Below are 21,651 nucleotides of genomic sequence, written 5' to 3'. Positions count from 1 at the left end.
ATTACGATTTGGAAACTCTAGATAACTTACCTCGGGATTATTCTGATGAAGTTCCGAACGATGAGTTTATTTTCGCAACGAACGATGCAGACTAAGTACGGTGCAGTAGTAAATAATACTACTAGACAGTACTAACTTGGCTATGAATTTATTAATATAGTTTATATATTTATTGAATTTATATATAATTTATTGGTGTTCCACAGTTAATAAAATATCTTATAAATAATGTTAGTCAACGGCATAGCACAATCACAACCCGAACGGCTAGATTACATAAATATAAAATATAAATATATATGCCGTACCACACAGGTGACGAAACAGAATAATTATAATAAAAACAAATGACAAACAAAAAAAAAAATGTACGACCTGATAACAACTGATGGCACTGATGGCAAGCGTTGGCGATGACGGTGGCTGTTGTTTCCGTTATCCCGGCACATCGCTGGAACACCGAGCAGGGACCGACCAGACGGCGACAATCCACCGAACGTCGGTTGTCCAACACGGGTCAACGACCGCGTATACGTACGGGAGTTTTATACAGCAAAAAACTTGTATCGCGGAAACAAGATTAAAACAGTTGAATGCGATTGATTGGATTCCGACGTTAAAATGTATAATAGAACAAAAACAACAATCGATCGTGTTCGTGCTTCGTTGGACAAACGAAAAGCGTTTGGTCGCGAACGGCTTTGGTCGCACTGCGAGAATTCGGACGGGCGATTGCACGAAGCGAAAAAGGCTTTTTGTTTGACGCAAAAGCCCGAAAACAATAGATCGTAGACACGGGACTTGTGCGGCACGACGATGAGCGTGAGGCTCGGATGCGCGTAAATTAAAGGTGGAATACGGTGATGACGCAACGGTTTTACGACGACGAACCAAGAAAAGGGACTGCTACGCTAGACGAACGGTAAAAGATAAGAGACGGGGCGGCGTCGGCGGCGGCGATGGTCATCAGCGGTCATCGTATAGATTTTCGTAACCCAATGCATTCAGGGTTAGTCACTTTTATTTAAAATAGGAAAATAAATATGTTAAATATAAATATTTGTATTCAAACCTTTTCATTTGACTTCTAATATCCCCAGAGATCACGTAATTCACTGCTTTTATTTAACTTGTTCATACATGATATACAAATTTGCCAATTCGCGAGGTATTTCATTATATTATGCCATTATATTATTAAAATCTTCAATAATATTACTAAAAAATAGATAAGTATTAACAAGTTACGGTCACACATTTTCGTTTCGTTCTATAATAGTATTTTTATCATACAAATGATATATATTTATTTTTATTTCGAATGGACCAGTTTGAGTGAATTGTGTACCGTCTTTACTAATCAGCTGGCAGAATACATCTTTAACATCAATGTTGACGACACAGACTCTAGCATTACAGGGGTGTGTATATTATATTGTATAGTTATACAAATTGTTCACTATTTTATGATGTTATACTTTTTATTATATTTTAAATTTGATTAGACAAGATATTGTATGATACGCCAATCGCAAATTACAATATTATAGTATAAAATTACCTCCTATACAACATGACAAATGAAAATAATTTATTTACACACGCGATTAAAGATATAGTTAGTACATTGTGATATATCACAGATATAATCTAGTTAATTTAAAAAGAAGTGTAAATTAATCGAGACTGTCAAACTATATGTTCCAAGGGAAAACTGTGACTACTAATAAATTATATGTAAAGAAAATTAAAAATGATAAAAAAATATTCATAGACATAATTGTATTTATATGTCATATTAAGTATTACAAAAACCGAAAACAGCCCAACTTTGAAAAGCTATATTTCGCTAACGAATTAACGAAAAACAATATATTTTATATCGATTGAAATTGAATACAATGTATTTATAAACCTTTGGTATTATAAAGGCTTAATACCAATTTAGTTCAATGTCATATGCAAGTGCCATTGTACACTTACATTTCGGGGAGAGGGATTCTTAATCCATATGAAAATTTTGCAAATTACTGCCTATCCATCCTATTCTACTGCTGCTATACACTTTAGTACCTATATCTAATTGGTGGTTGCATATTTTTCTTGTAGACTATATTATAAGTCGTTAATTTTCAATAATAGATTTATTAACTCAGAAATAAAAAAATAAAACAGTAATTCATTGTGTAAGTATGATTTTCAATTGATTCGTATTTTAATAACAAATCAAAGTATATAATATAATTACAGTAATATCCCTCGTTATCCGCGTTTTCTTTATCCGCAGTTGGGTCCACGATAACATATTGTTGCGTATGACCTAACCTTGCGATTGCGATAACGTTTCAGCGTTATTAATTGAACAATGCAGAAATTTATTTTTGACAATTCTAGATAATTGTTATATCGCTATAGGTATAACACATATACATTATACTTACTTACTACTTACTACTCACTGTCACACAAGGATGAAAAAATTATAATATCGCTGAATGTCTTGTCAACATCAAAGAATCACTTGACGAAATTCAACCCACCACTATAAATGCTTTAATTGTATGCATTAAACAATTATTAATTGATTAATAATTGATTTTTAAAATTAAAAAAAAATAAACCTAACCTCCCTTTTTACGTTGATTTATGGTCTGGTTATCCGCAGTTTTCTTATCCACGCAAGTTTGCTGGAACGTAAACTCCGCGGATAACGAATGATTACTGTAATAAAAATAAAAAAAATAAATCAATTATCATCAAACCTATTTAGGTTGCCTAAAAGGCTAACAACATTATATTTTGATTATAAAAAACGGTGTAAATGTAGAATACAAATCATTGGAAAAAAATATTCCATATGAGCTAACAGTAGATATAATGCATTTTGATAAAAAAAAACAGGCTAAAAAATGGTGTAAACAATTTTGATTAGTAGCAAAGTTAAACGAATGAGACAAAAAAAAAACCGAAAAACATCTTGCCATATGGGCTAACGTGAGTAGGTAAAATACGTTTTTTATAAATAAAACAATATATATAAATGAAAAACAAACAATATTTTGAACAACAATAATAAGAAGAAAACAATGCTAGTAAAAAAGGAAAGCAAAGAAAAAGAACATCGGTAGAAACACACGAAACTAGGCGAGGGGGGAAGATACGAGTGTCATGAAATCGTTTCGCTCGGCCGCACTACACGACGACCAGTAGACGGCGAGCCGAGGCCCGACAGCTTCGGCAGTGGGAACGACGGAGACTAAAACGGCACAGGGCGAGTGAAGAAGATTTGAGCTGCGTAATCGGCGGTAACCAATTGGACGCGACCCGGCAAATTCCCGTTCGCCTCGCTATGACAAAAAAAATTATATGCTCTCCCCCTCGCCACTGACGTGTCCCTTAGTCGGCCACGTCTGTCATCCAAGGTGGCAGCCTGAGTAACGTGCCGTGGGCCCAGTGAAACGCACAGTTTCCACAGTTCAAGCACCGCTAACGTCCGTGTTCCTGGCTCAAAACAATATGTCGTCACTCAACTCGAGCCAAAAACTCTCCGTCGTAACGAGTCGTCACCCGTGCCGCCGTCTGATGCATACACGGGTACCAACAGGGTGGGATCGTTGCCTGCGTCGGTACCGCTAGCAATCCATCGTCGTCAACGTCCACCATCGTTTCGCACACGAACAGAAATGCTGCCGAGCACCCGCCAAACTGTCGTATTGATCGACCGCATCGACGACTGAACTCGCGACACCCGACTGTCCACGAGTGGTCGGAAAACGAGTTCGGGCAACATACCGCCGCGCACCGACCGTGCTCCGTCTCGTATTCCTCCCTTACCTAATTTTGTCGCCATCATCCTGCTGTTGTCTTCGGTGGTGAGAGGAGGGGTGGTGTCAGCTGTCGTCGTATCAACGCACGCTCCTCCGACGATGCGTGTAAAGTTTCAGAGTCGAAAAATAAATCTTTAACCAGGAAAACTTGCAAAATATTATTTTTCAAAAAAGTGGTTTTTACTGTACTTAGGTGGTTTAATTTTGGATTTCCGGCAATTTTCTGATATAGGAGGAACGTCCGACGTACAGTTTCCAAGTTTTTATAGTCATCCCGTGTACGCTTCCGCCTTAAAAATACGTAATTTTAGATATTTAGGTGAAAAACGTCAATAAATGAACAACAGGGGCCGTGGGCGGCTGTAGAATAAAAAAAAAATATCGACTATTTGGTGTTTTTTTGAGCGTACACCGTTTTAGGAACCCGTCCGACGTTGCGTGTAGAGTTTCAGAGTCGAAAATTAAATCCTTCACCACGAAAACTTCCAAACCATTATTTTTCAAAAAAGTGGTTTTTACCGTACTAAGGTGGTTTTGAAAATGTTGAATATATTAAAAATATGTAAAAAAAATCTTACAGGGTACTTAAATAATCATATAAAATCTAAAATAGACGCTATATAAAATATTATCATGACAGTTTAATTAAAACTATTATGATTATTATATTCTACAATTATTATGTACTATAGTCTACAATACACGAAATTGTCGTTGTCTAGTCTAGGTATACGCTCCCCGTATTGGTCATGGACGGCGGGTGGTGACGACGATGGGTTCTATCGTTTACTGACGCGTCGACTATTGACGAGTGACAACTATGTCGATCGAGGACGGACGGCGGTGATCATGTGGGTGAATGACATAGATACACTGTGAGCTTCAGCGGAAACCGTCGCAAATATTCATGAACAAACTCATCTCGAGCTCATTGAGTTCGAATACTACGACAACTACAGCCACGACCTTGTACCGAGGAAACATGTTCACTGTTCTCTTGGTAACAGCTTTGTCGCGTTCCACCATCGTTTACACTCAACGGGTAATGATTTATCTGCTTCTCCGTAATCGACCAGCCGTCTTCAGAGCGCCAGAAATAACAGACCATCCGGAACACTGCTGGCGATTGGAACTGCAGCGACTACGATTGCGGTGTTTTACACGCCGCATTCCATTTCGGACATATATTATTAGCAATTTTTTCAATGACCTGTCTCGTCAATTTATAGCGATAACCGTCTGGATCCTGTTCCGGTCTGCAGTGACCGGTCTACGCCTTAACAGCCACCATCACGGTACCACAGTCAACTACGACACGACAACGGCACCACGTCTCAAACGCACATGGTGGGACGTGAAGACAAGTCGGTCCGGACGAGTATCGGCCGCTGGTCGTCTCGCTCTCAGCGTGAACCTTCTTATCGACAACAGCGACAACGCTGCCTAGTCGTATGTAAAACGCGTAAAGCATAATTGTGCATTCTCTTTTATGTCGTCAACACCTGACATATTGACAATTAACAACTAGCTATTGTGTACCGTTGTTTATCATGAATAAAAAATACATCGTACAAATAGGTAAATTTGTGTTGTTCTTTTATACTGACCGGCTCACCGCGGACTCACCGAGCACCTACCACCATAGCCGCGTCAGTGTGTTAACCACGTTAATTTTATTTAATTTAAGTTATTTCTAATAAATTCTGTACAACGAATGTAATGTTTTGACAACTGAAAAGATGTCGGTCGTTTAATCAGCTGGCTTCATAGTTTGCAATAGTGTACTTTATCTAGTATTATATTGATGTCTAACAAAATCTCTTATAAAAAATGCCCAATTTTTATTTATGTACAATATAAAAAATAATAATGCTCATTATTATAAAATAAAGTATAAAAATAATCATTAATTAAACCTTGGTATTTGTTAAAAAATACTTGAAACACTTAACAAATATTTTATTATAATTTTAAGAATCAAATTTTAGTTTATTTATAAATAGTTAACATATTTCAATGGATACATTGCAAACATTTGTGTAAGTAAAATATAATTTATAGAAAAAAAATTGTTATCTAAAAACTTATTAAACTTATTAAATATTATGTCGTTTATCTTATAACTTATTAATAACATACTAAGTACTAACATAGGTAAACTTTTATTTGCAAAAAAAAAAAAAGGTGAATGAATAATACCATTGATTATAAAAACTAGTGTTTTTTTTGACTGATTTTAAAATTTTGGTGGAACATTTATACAAAGTCCACGAAAATCCGTTAAGAACTACTGTTTGTAGTGAAAATACGGGTGGTTTTGATACACCGACATCCTACAATGTTCCGTCGCGAGAGTTACAATTTTTTTTTTTTTGTAACTATTTATAGTTGTGTAGTGCTTATATACAAATTAACTGGATGCCGTTACCAGCCAATTACCCATTAACTTTTTGATTGTGATTGCTGCTGACCAATGTCTCCTACCGTGGTTCTGATACTCTATACTAAATGGCACCAGGTCGTTAAAGTCTATGTGTCCTGAGTCGTTGAACGGTTTCGTGTGTCCAGATATGCTGACATCCGTATTCCTAGATTTATCATTCAGTTGTAAGTTCACACGTAGTATGTAGAAAAAAACAAATTCATACACATTTTTTGAAATGTATAATGAAAAAAAAAGTCTTTTTGAAGATACAATAAAATGTTGATAAGACATTATAATAGGTATTATATTATCATTAATATGTTGCTCTACGCATAAATGTAATCAAATTGTCTGTACAATGCGCCGTACAAAACGAGTTATGTGATACACGTCATAATGTATTACTATTATATATATATATATTTGTTTGGTCATTTTAGATTTAAATGTAGGTGTTTTTAGCTATAGATACTTACTAAATAATAAAAATTATGTATTAATCATTCATCAACATGGACAACTGTTTGCGGTTTGAAAAAAAAATAATTTTATGTATTTTTATGAGCGTAAAAATATGTTAGACTTGAGAAACATCTGTGCAATAGCGGAAGAAAATTCTTTAGTGCCCCTGGGGATGAAACTTGAAATAAGCCTTTATAGGTGACAGGTATTTTTGATGGAAGTATACCTACTTGTGTATTTTTCTCTCGAACAATTCGCTAATTTTCGGACGATTAAGTTTTTTTGCAATAATTTCAAAAATTAGGTACTTGTGAATAGCACATCACTGATTAACCAATAATAATTGTTATTGATTTATATGTTATGTATTTATTTTCAATTGTAACTCGAATACCTTAGTACAGTTCTAGAATGGACTACCAAAAAATATTGTTCATAATCGAATAATGTTAGAAATAAAATTCACGTTTATTGGTTCGTGGTTACGTATTTTTGTTGAATTCCCATATTCGTAAATCAACCGGATTACCAAGTAGCAGAGATTAAGTGTTGAAATATTTCAATAATATTTGTACAAGAGAAAAAAAAAGAAAAGTTAGTTTATTACTAGATTAAATTATAGGTGAAAGAAAGTTTTACATAGCTAAAATATTATATGTTCGTATACTTAATATACAAAAAAAACACGTCGAGATGACAGTCGGTGCAATGCCTGAATACTCCGACTATTTCAACATTGACTACACTGGAGGTATCAATCAGTACAATGCAGGAATACCGTAACTATGCACTATTGATTGATACTAATACTGTCCGATAGTTTATTATGGATTTTTTTCACCTTCAATGCGCAAATCAGCCTGGGTGGGTCTTGCTGTAGCAAGATCAGGTGAAAGACTGTTGACCTGTGGTGGGTCGTATGGTCTTTTATACTCGTGTTATCGGTGATTAACTTCGGCGGTCCCGTGTTCTGTGACGGAACCAAAAACTACAATCGCTGATAACGATACAAACTTTTAATAATATAATAATAGGTATGCAAATAATAAATTAATTAAAAAAAATATAATTACAATAGTATGTCATATGATTAAAATTATAATAAAAATAAAAATAACAATATATAAATAATGATTATCAATAATAAGATATTATATAATAGGTAAAAAGAATAATAACAATATGATTATAATAATTCTATTAAATACGGTTTAAACACATAGGTATAGCTTAAAATGTTTAAATATAATATAAATATAGATTTTTTTTTCAAATATTAAATAGGAAAAAAAAGTTATAAATATTTATTAATTGACAAAAACAAGAGTTACTTAAAACAAATACTACACATCTATACATATTTATAAAATACTTATATATTAAAATATAGCACGGTGTTTACATAAACTTAATAAAAACAATTATTTCCGATAGTTATAATTTATAATATTATTATAATAACATTAAAATATTCAATTTTAATATTTTTAAGTAGAAAATTGGCTCTAGTGCCTAATTAGGTTGGGATCTCTAATCTCTATTCTCTATTCTTTTTACTAAAATAATTACTCGTAAATGAATAATTTATATTAAAACATACAACAACATTCAAACAGTGTCATAGTTGTCGGACGATTGCATAAACTTAAGTAAACATAAAAACGTATTGAACTACAATATTTAATTAATTGATTAATTCAATTAATCCATACGTTTAAACATTATAATGCATACGTTTATATGACTACATGAGAAAGATATACAATTTAGCCCATATTTTTGTAATAAGTGATGAAAATTTAATTATTGTATTTGACTGATTATGTATTAATTTTCATCTAGTTATCATTGTATAATGAATTACCTATTTCAGAATTAAGGGTATTTTATAAACAGTTTTTCAATACCACATATTTTTATGAGTAGATAATTTTTGCTTTTACATACAACGCTAAGTTCAAATATTGATTAAGTGTTATAACTTATAAGTATTAGGAACAAAAATATATCTTTTTTTTTCATTTAAAAATGAGTTCATCAAAATAGTTGTTTAATAATAAACTTAAGATTTTACAAAATAATTTAAAACTTTTTGTAAAGAGCATTGACAAATCTACGTGAAAAATATTTGTAAACATTTTACTGAACGGTTTTAAAACTCAATTAAATTAAGTACAATAATAATTACAATCAAAACTGATGTAAAGTATATTATTAACAATAATAAAAAATAAACAGTTTAATCGGTATGTAGTTTATAAGTTCATTATATTCATTTAAAGAAAACAAATAACAATATTATTTAGTTAGCGTATTATTTTATAAGCATTTAACATAAATTATAATATAAATATGAATAAATACATTACGTTTTATAGCCAGTGGCATGGCAAGGGTATAGCCTAGTGTGCCTATGAAATCATCACTCTTTTCCGAATTAAAATGTATGCATAAATTTAGTTCAAGGGATATGGACACTGTAGGTCATAATATTGACGTATATTTTAGCGGATGGTAAAAAACGAAAGAATACCATAAACGGCAAAAATGCGCATTCAATTTGTGCTTTTTCACACCTACGTATCATTTATTACTTATATATGACCCATACGAGCTAATACCAAACTTGGTTTAGAAAAGTTTTCCGTGCCGTCACTAATTTAACCTTATACCTAACATGAAGTGATTCAGAAGAAACTTGACGAACTTTAATATTATTAAAATTAATACGAATTAACACTCCACAAAAATAAAGCCACAGAATAAATTAATTGTCATTAATTTCACTGTTTAAGTACATGACACTCTAATTACTAATATTACAGGCTTGTGATTTTAATATAATTCTCATGGTATAATATGTTAATTATTATAAATATTAATACTTATTATTTTAAATTGATTTCTTACACACAAACATTGCCATTTATTAAAATACATAAAAAAATAGTTGGTGGACTAAACACGGGCAAATGAAAACACGTTATCTCGGTGACCCTGATTTTAATATTATATTTTGTCGTAGTTACATGATACATGCATTATCAACACAGTAACTTTAAATACAGATTCTTTGTCGTATTCAATTTATCTATATATACTGTAGAATCCACTTATTTTGGGAAACCACATAAAAAGGACAATAATAATAGGGAAAGATTAGCATAGTCCTGACATGTATCGGTTTGTTAGTTATTCAGTTGATATGCCCAATGTGTCCCAATTAAGCGGATTCTACTGTGTATAGATATTATATTATAATGCAATATTATAACCAGTACACGCAACACTAACGAAAATAATAATAATTTATGTACACGTGCAGATCCTTAATCACCGAAAGCAACCAATTATATAACATATCGTGGCAGTGAGGATAGCGGCAATGGTGAATAAGACAGCGGACAGTAGTACTATCGAGTTAGACAGCGGACAGCGGTAAACGATAAATAGTGTCATATTAATTGGCCGTGACTGTGCGGGGTGATTTGGTTGGAATATAACTTTCAGCTGTACCGATCAAGAATTTCCGGGTACGATGTTGATGCGCGGACATCGACGGCGACCGGATGCAGACATAATATTATAGACATTTATTAAAGACATATCTTTTATGGGAGACATGACCGCCGAGGCGATAATTATAATCCATTACCAGAACCTGTGCGATGCTGTACTTGCTGCCTCGTATTTCCTGTCATCGGATATTGATGTCCGAGTTATGTCGCCGGTGATCGCCGATTCCGCAGCACTTTAATCGCATGTTAATCACCAATGTCTTCGCGCACAATAACATCGCACACCGCATCTGCTTGCCGTCCGTTACTATCGTTACGCACAGTAATAAAAAAAAAAAGGTTCATGATATTCTTCCACCTCCGACCGGCCAAGACTTAAGGGAATATTATATTTCAAGGCGACTAGTGCTGTATACTTTTTATTCTTTTTAACCTTGTCCGTCCGTGTTCACTGTGTTATGCCATAGATTATTCGTAAATTCATTTATATCTAATTTTTATGTTAGTCATTATGTGTTGTATATGGATTTAATAAGATAAAGCACTTGGAGAGTACCATAAGTAAAGAATGGCAAAATAAACGACTCAATGTAATAGCGGGTTAAGCAATGTCTGGACTCCGGATACTACCAAAATACATAAGTCATGAGGATATATTTTATAAACTTAGTGTTGTATAATATCGAAAGAACGATCGCATAATAAAACATTATTATTATAATTAATATTCAGAATAAAGTATAAACATGTTACGACATTCTACACAAATTTTCTAAAACTTAGAGATGACGGCGAATACAATTTATATGATTTTTAAATCGTTAATATACTAGTCATAAGTACCTATCCTCGTTACTTAGATTTAATTAAATCATAATATCAATACAATCATCAAAAGTATTTAATTTATAACGTTTGTCTTATAACTATACGTATTGTCGAAAAAACACAAAAAAAACTTAATATGTCATTCGATATTAAAATAAATATGGTTTCTGATTTCAGCATTACAAAGTAGAAGCACACCGACGGCGGTGTCGAACAAGATTGGTTACCCGGATTCAATGCGGTGCACGATCAAAGGTTAGGTTCGAAACGGACGGGCGAGGTTCAGTGATCATCAACGGCCATCACTAGCAGGACGTACAATCCGACGACGACGACGTCGCCGAGTCACGGGCAATTTTCGTAGCGATCGGCAATTCACCGAAGTACATCGTGTGCAGGATAGCGTCGCCTCAATCCGACGGACCGTCCCCACCGACGAATTATTGCCGGTGTATCGCGATAGCTGGTGACATGTGTGTGCGTCTCGACCCGTTGTTGTCTCCGAAGGAAAATTCAGTACGACGTGTCGAAAACGATCAGTAACCAGCCGGTGGCATCCGCAAAAATGCAGGATCACGAGACTTGCACAAGTACACTGTTGTTGGTTGACAGTTGTTCGACCGTTTATTAAGTTATAACATATTATAATATTGTCAATTGAATCAACAATCTGTTTTTTTTGTTTTAATATTATGTGTTCTAATCATAAAATATAAATGTTAAATTGTCACAACAATAATAGACCGTGTACTTGTGGGTAATCGAAATACTTGGTATTGTGCTATTACATACCTGTGTGATTAAGTAGAATTATAATATAGTAACTCAAAAAAGTCCCTGAGCATGATTAGTGAGTTCTAGTGTATGTTTGGTGAGTAGGTAGGTGTATGTATGTCAATAATATAATTTAGGTACCTACTAATATGATTTAAACTGTTTCAATATACGTATCGTTCAATCAAAATTAGTGAAATATTATAATTAAAAAAAAAAAAAAACACTTGAAAGTACAGTACAAATCAAAGTCGTCTTTTAAAAAAATTATATCTACTGGCCGATTAGGATGATAAACGTAGGTATCTGCTGGATAATAATACAAACATCGCAATAACCGTCGCATGGAAAATGTTCGAAATTCTCGGTGCCCATGACGGATGAAATTTATTTTGAGTTTATTTTCATTTCAACAGTCCTAGACGTTTAACATCATTACTACCTTTTCAACACATTAAGCCACATATTAATATTAATATTAATGTAGCTGTCTTATAATATTCGTTTTTATTAATAACGGCTTTAGCATCATCCATGTTGATCTACTCAATTGGTAAGTGTTATAAACATTATTCAAAGCATGATGCGACTATGCATGCAGAACAACAGCCGTAGTAGATCCGACGCACATCACACGTTGTTCGAGGATATTACAACTGTAGAACTCTTACAAATTGTCATGAGCCAACCAGAAGACGTCATTATGGAAACACCGGAGATTGAAACTGTGGAGTTGGTCAACAAAGAACAAATTTTTCGAGCTTTTCGCAAGAGATATTTAAAAAAAGTGACTACAAAATAGGTTCAATAGTTAGTAGTTCGAACTACCGAGGAGAACTATGAAAAAAGAATGCAAAAAAAAAATGCAACCAGATAAAGGTGTTAAAAAGTGTAGCGCTGTAGCAGCAGTTCAATGAGACTGTAGGACAGGAATTTGGTCAGAAAAATCAAGAATCCCCCTTCTCGGATGAAATTATTTACGTATTTATGTTACGGGCAAAGTAAGAATTCGGACTTTTTGCACTTCACCCGATTTTCAAAGGCAAAGTTGAAATAATTGTCTGGATGATGTATACAGTGCCCAATTCAATTTCAGTGCTGTAGGTTAAATATTGGTTATATTAAAAATTACATAAATCTTACAGGGTAATTAAATAATCATAAAAAAATCTAAAATACATGCTACGTAAAATATTTTCATTACAGTATAATTACAATTATTATGATTATTATATTCTACAATTATTATGTACTATAGTCTGTAATACACAAAATTGTGGTTGTCTAGTCTTGGTATACGCTCCCCGTGTTGGTCATGGACGGCGGATGGTGACGACGATGGGCTCTATCGTTTACCGTCGCATCGAATATTGACGAGTGACAACTATGTCGATCGAGGACAGACGGCGGTGATCATGTGGGTGGATGACATAGATACAATGTGAGCTTCAACGGAAACCGTGGCAAGTATTCATGAACCAACTCATCTCGAGCTTAAAGAGTTGGAACACTACGACAACTACTGCAACGACCACTGCTGAGGAAGCATCTTCACTGTTCTCCCGGTAACGGCTACGTTGCTTTCCGTCGTCGTCCACGCTCAACGGGTAAAGATCTATCCGCTTCCCTGTTGTCGACCAGCCGGCTTCAGAGCGGAAATCAAGCATTCGCGCCGAAAATAACAGACCATCCGGAATAAAGCCGGCGATTGGAACTGCGGCGACTACGTTTGCGCTGTTCTACACTCCGCTGTCCAGTTCGGACATCTATTATTGACTATTGGCTCTATGGACTGTCTCGTCGATGTACACTGATTATCGTTTTGAGCTTGTTCCTCCCGCGTATATTCATTGTTCACATCCATCGTATAACTGAATTATAGGTCACATCGTGGTCGAAATCAATGACGGTTCACACAGTTTTTCTACACAGAATTTGGTACCAGGTGCTTATAAGACATGTGATAAATGATACGTGTACGTGTCTTAACATTTTAAAATTTATAATTCGTATATAATTAAAAACAAAATGCAAATAATAATAATATAATAACATAATATTTAATTTATTTTAATTTTATCTATAAATATCAATAGAATAGATTTGTGTGAGGAGCAAATCGGTGTGACGAGCTGTAGTGGGTCGATGCGGTAATAGTTTATGTCACCAGGTAATATTGTCCGCTGATAGTCGATCGATTGTGGCTAGTGTTTACTGCACATCATGGAACAGTACTGGTACTAGCTGTGCGGTGATAGTGAATAGCGTTAGTTTTTATGAGACACGGAATGGAAGGGAATATAAAATATTATAATTTGTAAACTATTATAAAAAAATGTATTGAGAATATCGGAATTGATAAACAATTCCGACAGTAAGATCCATATAATAATAAGTAGTCGTGATACGTTGTATTGCAATGATTAATGAATTATGAAAATTATTCAAAACTAAATGACAATAACAATTTACAATAATATGATTATATACTTATCCGGTTAGGTTAGTAATTATCTTATATCAATATTATAGGTTAGGTCGATTTGCACTCACTTTAGTTCGATTGCACTCAAGCAAGATTCAAGGCGTAGGCGACATAGGCCCATGCAAAGGGCGGAATTTAAAATGATTGTATTATAGGTTTTTTGAAGTATTTACATGTAAGGTGCGGCAAAACTCAAGTTTGATAGGTGTGTTTAAACACTTGAGCCGGGCATTATTGCACTTAGGTTAATAAAGGTAACGGCTGAACTGCACACATTTAAAAAAAAGGTAAAGATCGAACTACACTCGGGTTCAAAAAGCAGTGCAATTCTACATCGCCGTCAGTGTACCAATACATTGTAATGCTGACATCAGACTATCAGAGTCTAACTAAAACAATATCATATTTATTTAAATATCAAATAACATATTAAGTTCCTACTTATGTAACTATACTACCTCGCCGTCATTTTTCGACAATAAGTATCGTGATAAGGCAAACATTATAAATTAAATACTTTTAATGTTGTATTGATATTATGATTTAACTAAATCTATGTAACGAGGCTAGGTACTCATGATTAATATATTAACGATATAAAAATCATATTAATTGTATTCGCTGTTATATTTAAGGTTTAGAAAATTTGTTTAGAATGTCGTTCCATGTTTATACTTTATTCTGGATATTAATTCTAATAATAATTTTTTATTAGGAGATCTTTATTTAGATATTATACAACACTAAGTTTATAAGATATATTATTCTCATGGCATGTATTTTGGTAGTATCAAGATGTTGCTTAACTCTCTAATACATTGAGTCCGATTCACGTACCGATTGGTCGACAAATCAATTTACCGACACCCGATATACCGACACACAATATTATGATGAATTATACTTACTAATTAAACTATATCATTTTTTATTGTTTTAAATTATTTGTATTAATAACAAATATTATCCATGTTAAATATTAAAACTATAAATTAACATTATAAGCTTTTGGTTTATGAATGAAAAAGAAACATTATTGCATTTAAGTGTTCCAAAATACAAATTGTACCATTTTGTAACCTAAAATTATAATTTAAAATGATACAAAAAAATGTATTATTATATATCATAAACGCTTTACCTATCTTTTAAAATTGATAACCTTTTTTCTTATTATCTATATTTAGTTTTAATCTTTTGTGGTAGATTGCAGTTTTTTTGTGCTATGAGATCAAGCTCGAAGTTTGTTTGATAGTTTTTTAGCTCTTTGATTAAAATAAAAATATTTGGCTTTTGTCTATCAATAGCTTTATTAAGAGCTCTATGCCATATTTCAAGGTGGTTTATGGTCCTTGCTCCATCTCTATTAAATGATTACTCGTATTGCTATTAAATAGACAAATATCTGGATCCAAGTATGTTTCGGTAAAATAATTTAATAATTTTAGCTTACCTAAAAAAATAATAATAAAAAAAATTAAGTTTTGATATGTTATAACCAATTACGTAAAAAGTTATATTTACTTTCTGACTCAATTTGTTTAATAGGAACTAAGGCTAACGAACAATGACGACTAACAACTTTTTTAATATTACCGGCAAATGTATAATCGTAAGACTTTGAACTTTACGCCAAATAGATCGATCAAAGTGAAATAGACATTTTTTATGGGTATATCAGAACCAAAGCACTGCCGAATGGAGACAATCATTCCAATTTCAAAATCTATTTGGAAACAAGTAGGATTGAACCTTAATCTATTTCTCAGTGCCGCTTCTTTTATTATTTCAAACATTCTCAAATATGTCGATGCACCTTTATTGGGCAATAATGCGTAAGCCCAAAAAAAATATATTTTAACATATAATACTTAGTATATTACTAAATTATAAAATTATATTATAATTACTAGAATAATTACTAGGGTATCATCATTCCTATAACAAAGCAGTGTAAAGTATACAATTTGTGTAAACATTTTTGTGCTGACTTAAATATGCCATCCATAAAAACTGTATTACCAGAACAAAGATGTCGTAAAAATCCTTCGGTACCAAATATAACGATTTTATTATCCGTACCATCACATCCTGTAGGTAATAATATTATTATTAGTAATAGTATTTATAATTAAATCGTTTAATTAATTTAGAATAAACACCTAAAATAAAATCTTGTCCATCATTCGTTGATAGCCAATCACCTTCAATATCTAATTCAGACAGCTTTTTAGGGAACGTTGGCATTAACTTCATATGCTTCTTGTATGCTAAACTTTTTACACTGGTATAAATTGGTATAGCATCCTATACTTTACTTGTGCGCGATGACAGTGGTGATTAATATTCGATTAAAGTGCTGCGGATTCGGCGATCACTGGCAATATAACTCGGACGTCGATATCCTATTACGTAAATAAGAGGTAGAAAGTTCACTACCGCACAGGTTCTGATAATGCATAATAATTATCGCTTCGTCGGTTATGTCCACGGTTATAAATTTTATGAATACATCTCAATGAGCAATTAACTTACTTTTTTATTATTATTACCTTAAATTCATTCATATATAAATTCGGAGCCAAGTGATGATTTCATAGGCACACTTGGCTATATCTACCCTTGCCACGCCACTGGCTATATACATATTTAATACTTATATTGTACTTTATTATTATTGTATGTTTGATATGGACATAGTATAATACGTAAACTATTTATTCATATTTATATTATAATTTATGATAAATGCTTATAAAATAATACGCTAACTAAATAATATTGTTATTTGTTTTCTTTAAATAAATATAATGAACTTATAAACTATATATCTATTAAACTGTTTATTTATTATTATTGTTAATAATATACTATACATCAGTATTAATTAAAATTATTATTGTACTTAATTTAAATGAGTTTTAAAATGTTCTGTAAAATGCTTACAAATATTTAAAACCGTAATTTTAGAATCGTTCATTGAATATGTTGTAGTTTTCTTCACGTAGATTTGTATTTGTCAATGCTCTTCACAAAAAGTTTTAATTATTTTGTGAAATCTTAAGTTTATTATAAAACAAATATTTTGATGAATTTATTTTTAAATGAAAAAAAAGACATTTTTTGTTCCTAACACTTATAAGTTATAACATTCAATCAATATTTGAACTTAGCATTGTATGCAAAAGCAAAAATAATCCACTCATAAAAAAGTGGTTCAAATATTTTTTATTTTTTATGAACTTTCGGTACTTGTAATGAGCCATGATGCTGTTCAGATGTTGTATGATCCAACATCTAATATATAGCCCATCGCTTTTCCATGAACAATTAGTTCAGTAGAATCTTTCTTGATTTCGTTTTTGAAAAAAAAAATAATAATTACAGTATTACCAAAAAAATAAAGTGACTAATAAAAAATATATTATTTTATTTTCTTCTGCTTTTGCCAACATGTTTCTCAAGTCTAACATATTTTTACGCTCTTAAAATATTCATAAAATCAGTTTTTTTTCACATTGCCAACAGGTGTCCATGGTAAAGAATGATTAATACATAATTTATATTGTTTAGTAAGTATCTATAGCTAATGACACTTATATTTAAAGCTAAAATGACCAAATAAATATATATATAATAGTAAAACATTATGAAGTGTATCACATTACTCGTCTTGTACGGCGCAGTGTACAGACAATTTGATTACATTTATGCTTAGAGCAATATATTAATTATAATATAAAACCTATTATAATGTCTAATAGACATTTTATTGTATCTTATAAAAGACATACAGTTCATTGTAGATGAAAAAAAAACATTTCAAAAACGTGTATGAATTTGTTTTTTATATATACCCCGTGTGAACTTACAACTGAATGATAAATCTAGGAATGCGGATGTCAGCATCTCTGGACCCACGAAAACGGTCAACGACGCAGGACACATAGACGTTAAAGACCTGGTGCCATTTAGTAGAGAGTATCAGAACCACGGTAGGAGACATTGGTCAGCAGCAATCACAATAAAATTGTTAGTGAGTAATTGGCTGGTTACAGCATCAAGTTGATTTGTATAAAAGCATTACACAATTATAAATAGTTAAAAAAAAAATTGCTACTCACGTGACGTCACGTAACACTGTAGGATGGCGGTGTATCGAAACCGTACGTATATACACTATAAGCAGTGGTTCTTAACCGGTGTTTCGTGGACTTGGTATAAGTGATCCACCAAAATTTTAATATCAGTCAGAAAAAATAAAAGTATTTATAATCAATGGAATTATTCATTCAACCTTTATTTTTGCAAATAAAAATTTACGTATGTTAATATGTTACTAATAAGTAGTAACATAAACAACATGATATATAATAAGTTAAATATAGTTCATTTTTTACTTTTAAATTTGAATACAGGTTATAATCAACGTAGGAACACGATATATTTATTTTAACAATTAATTTTATTATTATTATACAATTTACTTACGTTATAATATATTCAGTTTTTATACTATCATTTTTTTTCAATATTCATTTCATAGCTATATTGTATGATATAGTTATACGTATACTGATACGTAAATATGGTGACTGATATAGCAACGGCCGACATCCGAAGTGTAAAAGATGGTATTTTGCCGCGTTAACGTAAACAGCGTGGAATTACACAAAGATATATGTCGCTGTTGATGAACCGACGGCGTACATAAAATTGTGGTACTCCGGTGAATCCTTCGCATGTGGCGATTCAGGATCGCGAGTATGAAAAGTGGAGGCACTACGGAGTTTGGTGATAAATCACCAGCGTACGTTTTCCGGCATCTCGTCGAGTGACGAGTTCACGGGTGTCGCATGCTCCGATATAGACGCGTTAGACCCCCTCTGCATTGTGGACAGCCGAACGACACCCGACTTTTACAATCGCGCGGCACGGCATCGTCGGCGACACGGTAGTCAGCGGTACCCGAGTAGACAGCGATTGTGCCTCGATGACACCATTACAGCAGCTATGGTTATCGTTATTGATTTACGACAGCTCAACAATTAATCGTTACGGAGCAATGCGACTGACTGCTCGATGGTGACGAAACCTCGAACAACCGTCGAAAAGGTCGGACAACAATGATAAAAATATTAAAGACTTACTGAAGAGTTTAGCACCGAGTAGATGGCGGCGACGTGGTGGTCCACTCGGACGCACGTCAATATAATAACGGCCCAGTGATGTACGACGTTTAGGCTTTGCGACGCCAGCGGAGGCTGACGAACGGCCGATCAGGTACGCATAAAAATAATAAGCCGATCCAAATCACAAAAGGTATATTGCGATCGTACAAAAATACAATATTTCGGTGTAGGAGACGTCTCACCAAGATATATTGTAAAAATAAATAAAATAGAAATTAATCAAATATCATGTGAAATATGGGATTACGGAAACGCACGACTAATGGTTAGCAGGTTTTTGTGTGTTGTAGTGACGATGTCTAATTGCGGTGGCACGACGGTACTGAACGATATCCATATAATATATATAATATATTATATAATTATATGTATCCTGACTGTGGCTGTGGCCTCACCGGACTGTAATTTAACTGGTATTGCCGTTGACCACCGCAAAGCTGACATGTGAACAATTTTCGCAGCCGTCGTAAAGTGCCACTTTCACTGTAATATTTTCGGTATTGTAGTCGTGCGGTGTCTTTAACCGCGGTGCTTTTGCAATTTACCACCATGCCACCAAAGTCTTTGGGTGGCCCAATAAAGTGTGCAGTTGACTTATACCGACATAATATGCTTACTTATTGCAGTGGCTTCATTTATACCGTTTAAATTCCAATATTATAGTAATTAGACCCACTCAAATGATTGCGCTAAAAGTGGCCTGCTAGTACGCCATGCGAAGTAAAAAAAAATTTAAATGACGCCACTGCCTTATTGCAGTACTGTCTCCATGTTGCAGTCTTCCTGTTCGACGATAACGTCGATGCACAGACGACCAGTTTGTATGTGATGGCTATGATACTGACATACTAAAATGAAAGTTTAATTGTAGTGCGACTACACATTTTACGCACCAAAACGATATATGATTTTAAGTGTACCAATGCACTCGTCACTCAGTCAACACAAACTAGTTTTTAGATATGTATATTACGAGTATCATTTATTTTATCAATATGTATAAAACTTTAAAATGATAATAATCTTCTAACAAAAAGAACATAATTAGTACTTATAAGACCTAACATTCTTAATCAAAAGACTATTGACTTAAAATATCCATTCGGCTACATATTATTATGTTCTCAACTAACGGTATACTACACCACAGTGTAAATTTAAAGTGCAAATAGTAAGTTAAAACACTTCGATTGGACGTTGTAATATTATATCATTATCTTTAATGTGTTGTTCGACGCATAAATTTAATGAAATTGTCTGTATAATGCACCCAACAAGCCGAGTAATGCGATACACATAGTGTATTTTACTATTATATTTAAATTATTTGATGATTTTGCCTTTAAATGCATTATTCGTCATAGATAGTTACTATCATTGATTTGAAAATACAGAAAGTCAACCTCCGCACCAGTTCCGATACAAATGCCCCGTCGATTATGTCTATATCCAGTTACCACCGTTGTCGCACATCAGCATCGTATACGAAAACTCTTAATCGGCACAGCTGATATTATTTTCTCACCAAATCACCCCGTACAGTCTCTACCCTTAATATAACAGTATCGGGGCTGCGGTTGTCGACCGTGACTCTACACTTTTAGTCGCTCACCGCTGTTTACTGTCTGTATACCGTCGCAGACTTGACATTTTATATTTAGTTGATCTTGGCGATTAGGGATATAACTGATATAATCTGAATTTAAAATTACTGTTTTGATAATTGAAATATTATATTACATAGTATATGTATCTACAACAAAATAGAATATAATCAGAGCCAATAGCGTAAGAAGACTCGTTAGCGCCCCTGGAAATGATAGAAAAATGTGTCTATTTACCAATTCAAAAAATTGACAAATATACGCTGTAATGAGTCCGCGTTATTATATTATATTATTTCAAAATAATCTAAATGCATATGTATTTCGTAACCTTTGCCACTGGCTATACCTATTTAATATATTTAATACTAATCATTATAGTGCTGATGAGATAACATACACTTACTTGTGAAATGGTAATGTTGAATAGCGATTGATGGACTGGTTCTAAGTAAATCGTTGTAACCTTATACGCAAGTGAAAATAATAGAAATGACCTGCTGCTTGTTTGATAGTCGTATGCTAATGTTTGGAAA

The 21,651-nt window shown here is 33.1% G+C and overlaps 1 pseudogene; it reads right to left on the bottom strand.

Moving 5' to 3' along the window:
• Positions 1 to 15,492: 15,492 nt before the first annotated feature.
• Positions 15,493 to 16,886, bottom strand: LOC113549888 (annotated as a pseudogene).
• Positions 16,887 to 21,651: the final 4,765 nt, after the last annotated feature.

Source organism: Rhopalosiphum maidis, chromosome 1 (genome assembly GCF_003676215.2).
Source record: "Rhopalosiphum maidis isolate BTI-1 chromosome 1, ASM367621v3, whole genome shotgun sequence".
Lineage (NCBI taxonomy): Eukaryota > Metazoa > Arthropoda > Insecta > Hemiptera > Aphididae > Rhopalosiphum > Rhopalosiphum maidis.
The sequence above is the reverse complement of the archived record's forward strand: the minus strand, read 5'-3'. Positions and strand labels throughout refer to the sequence as shown.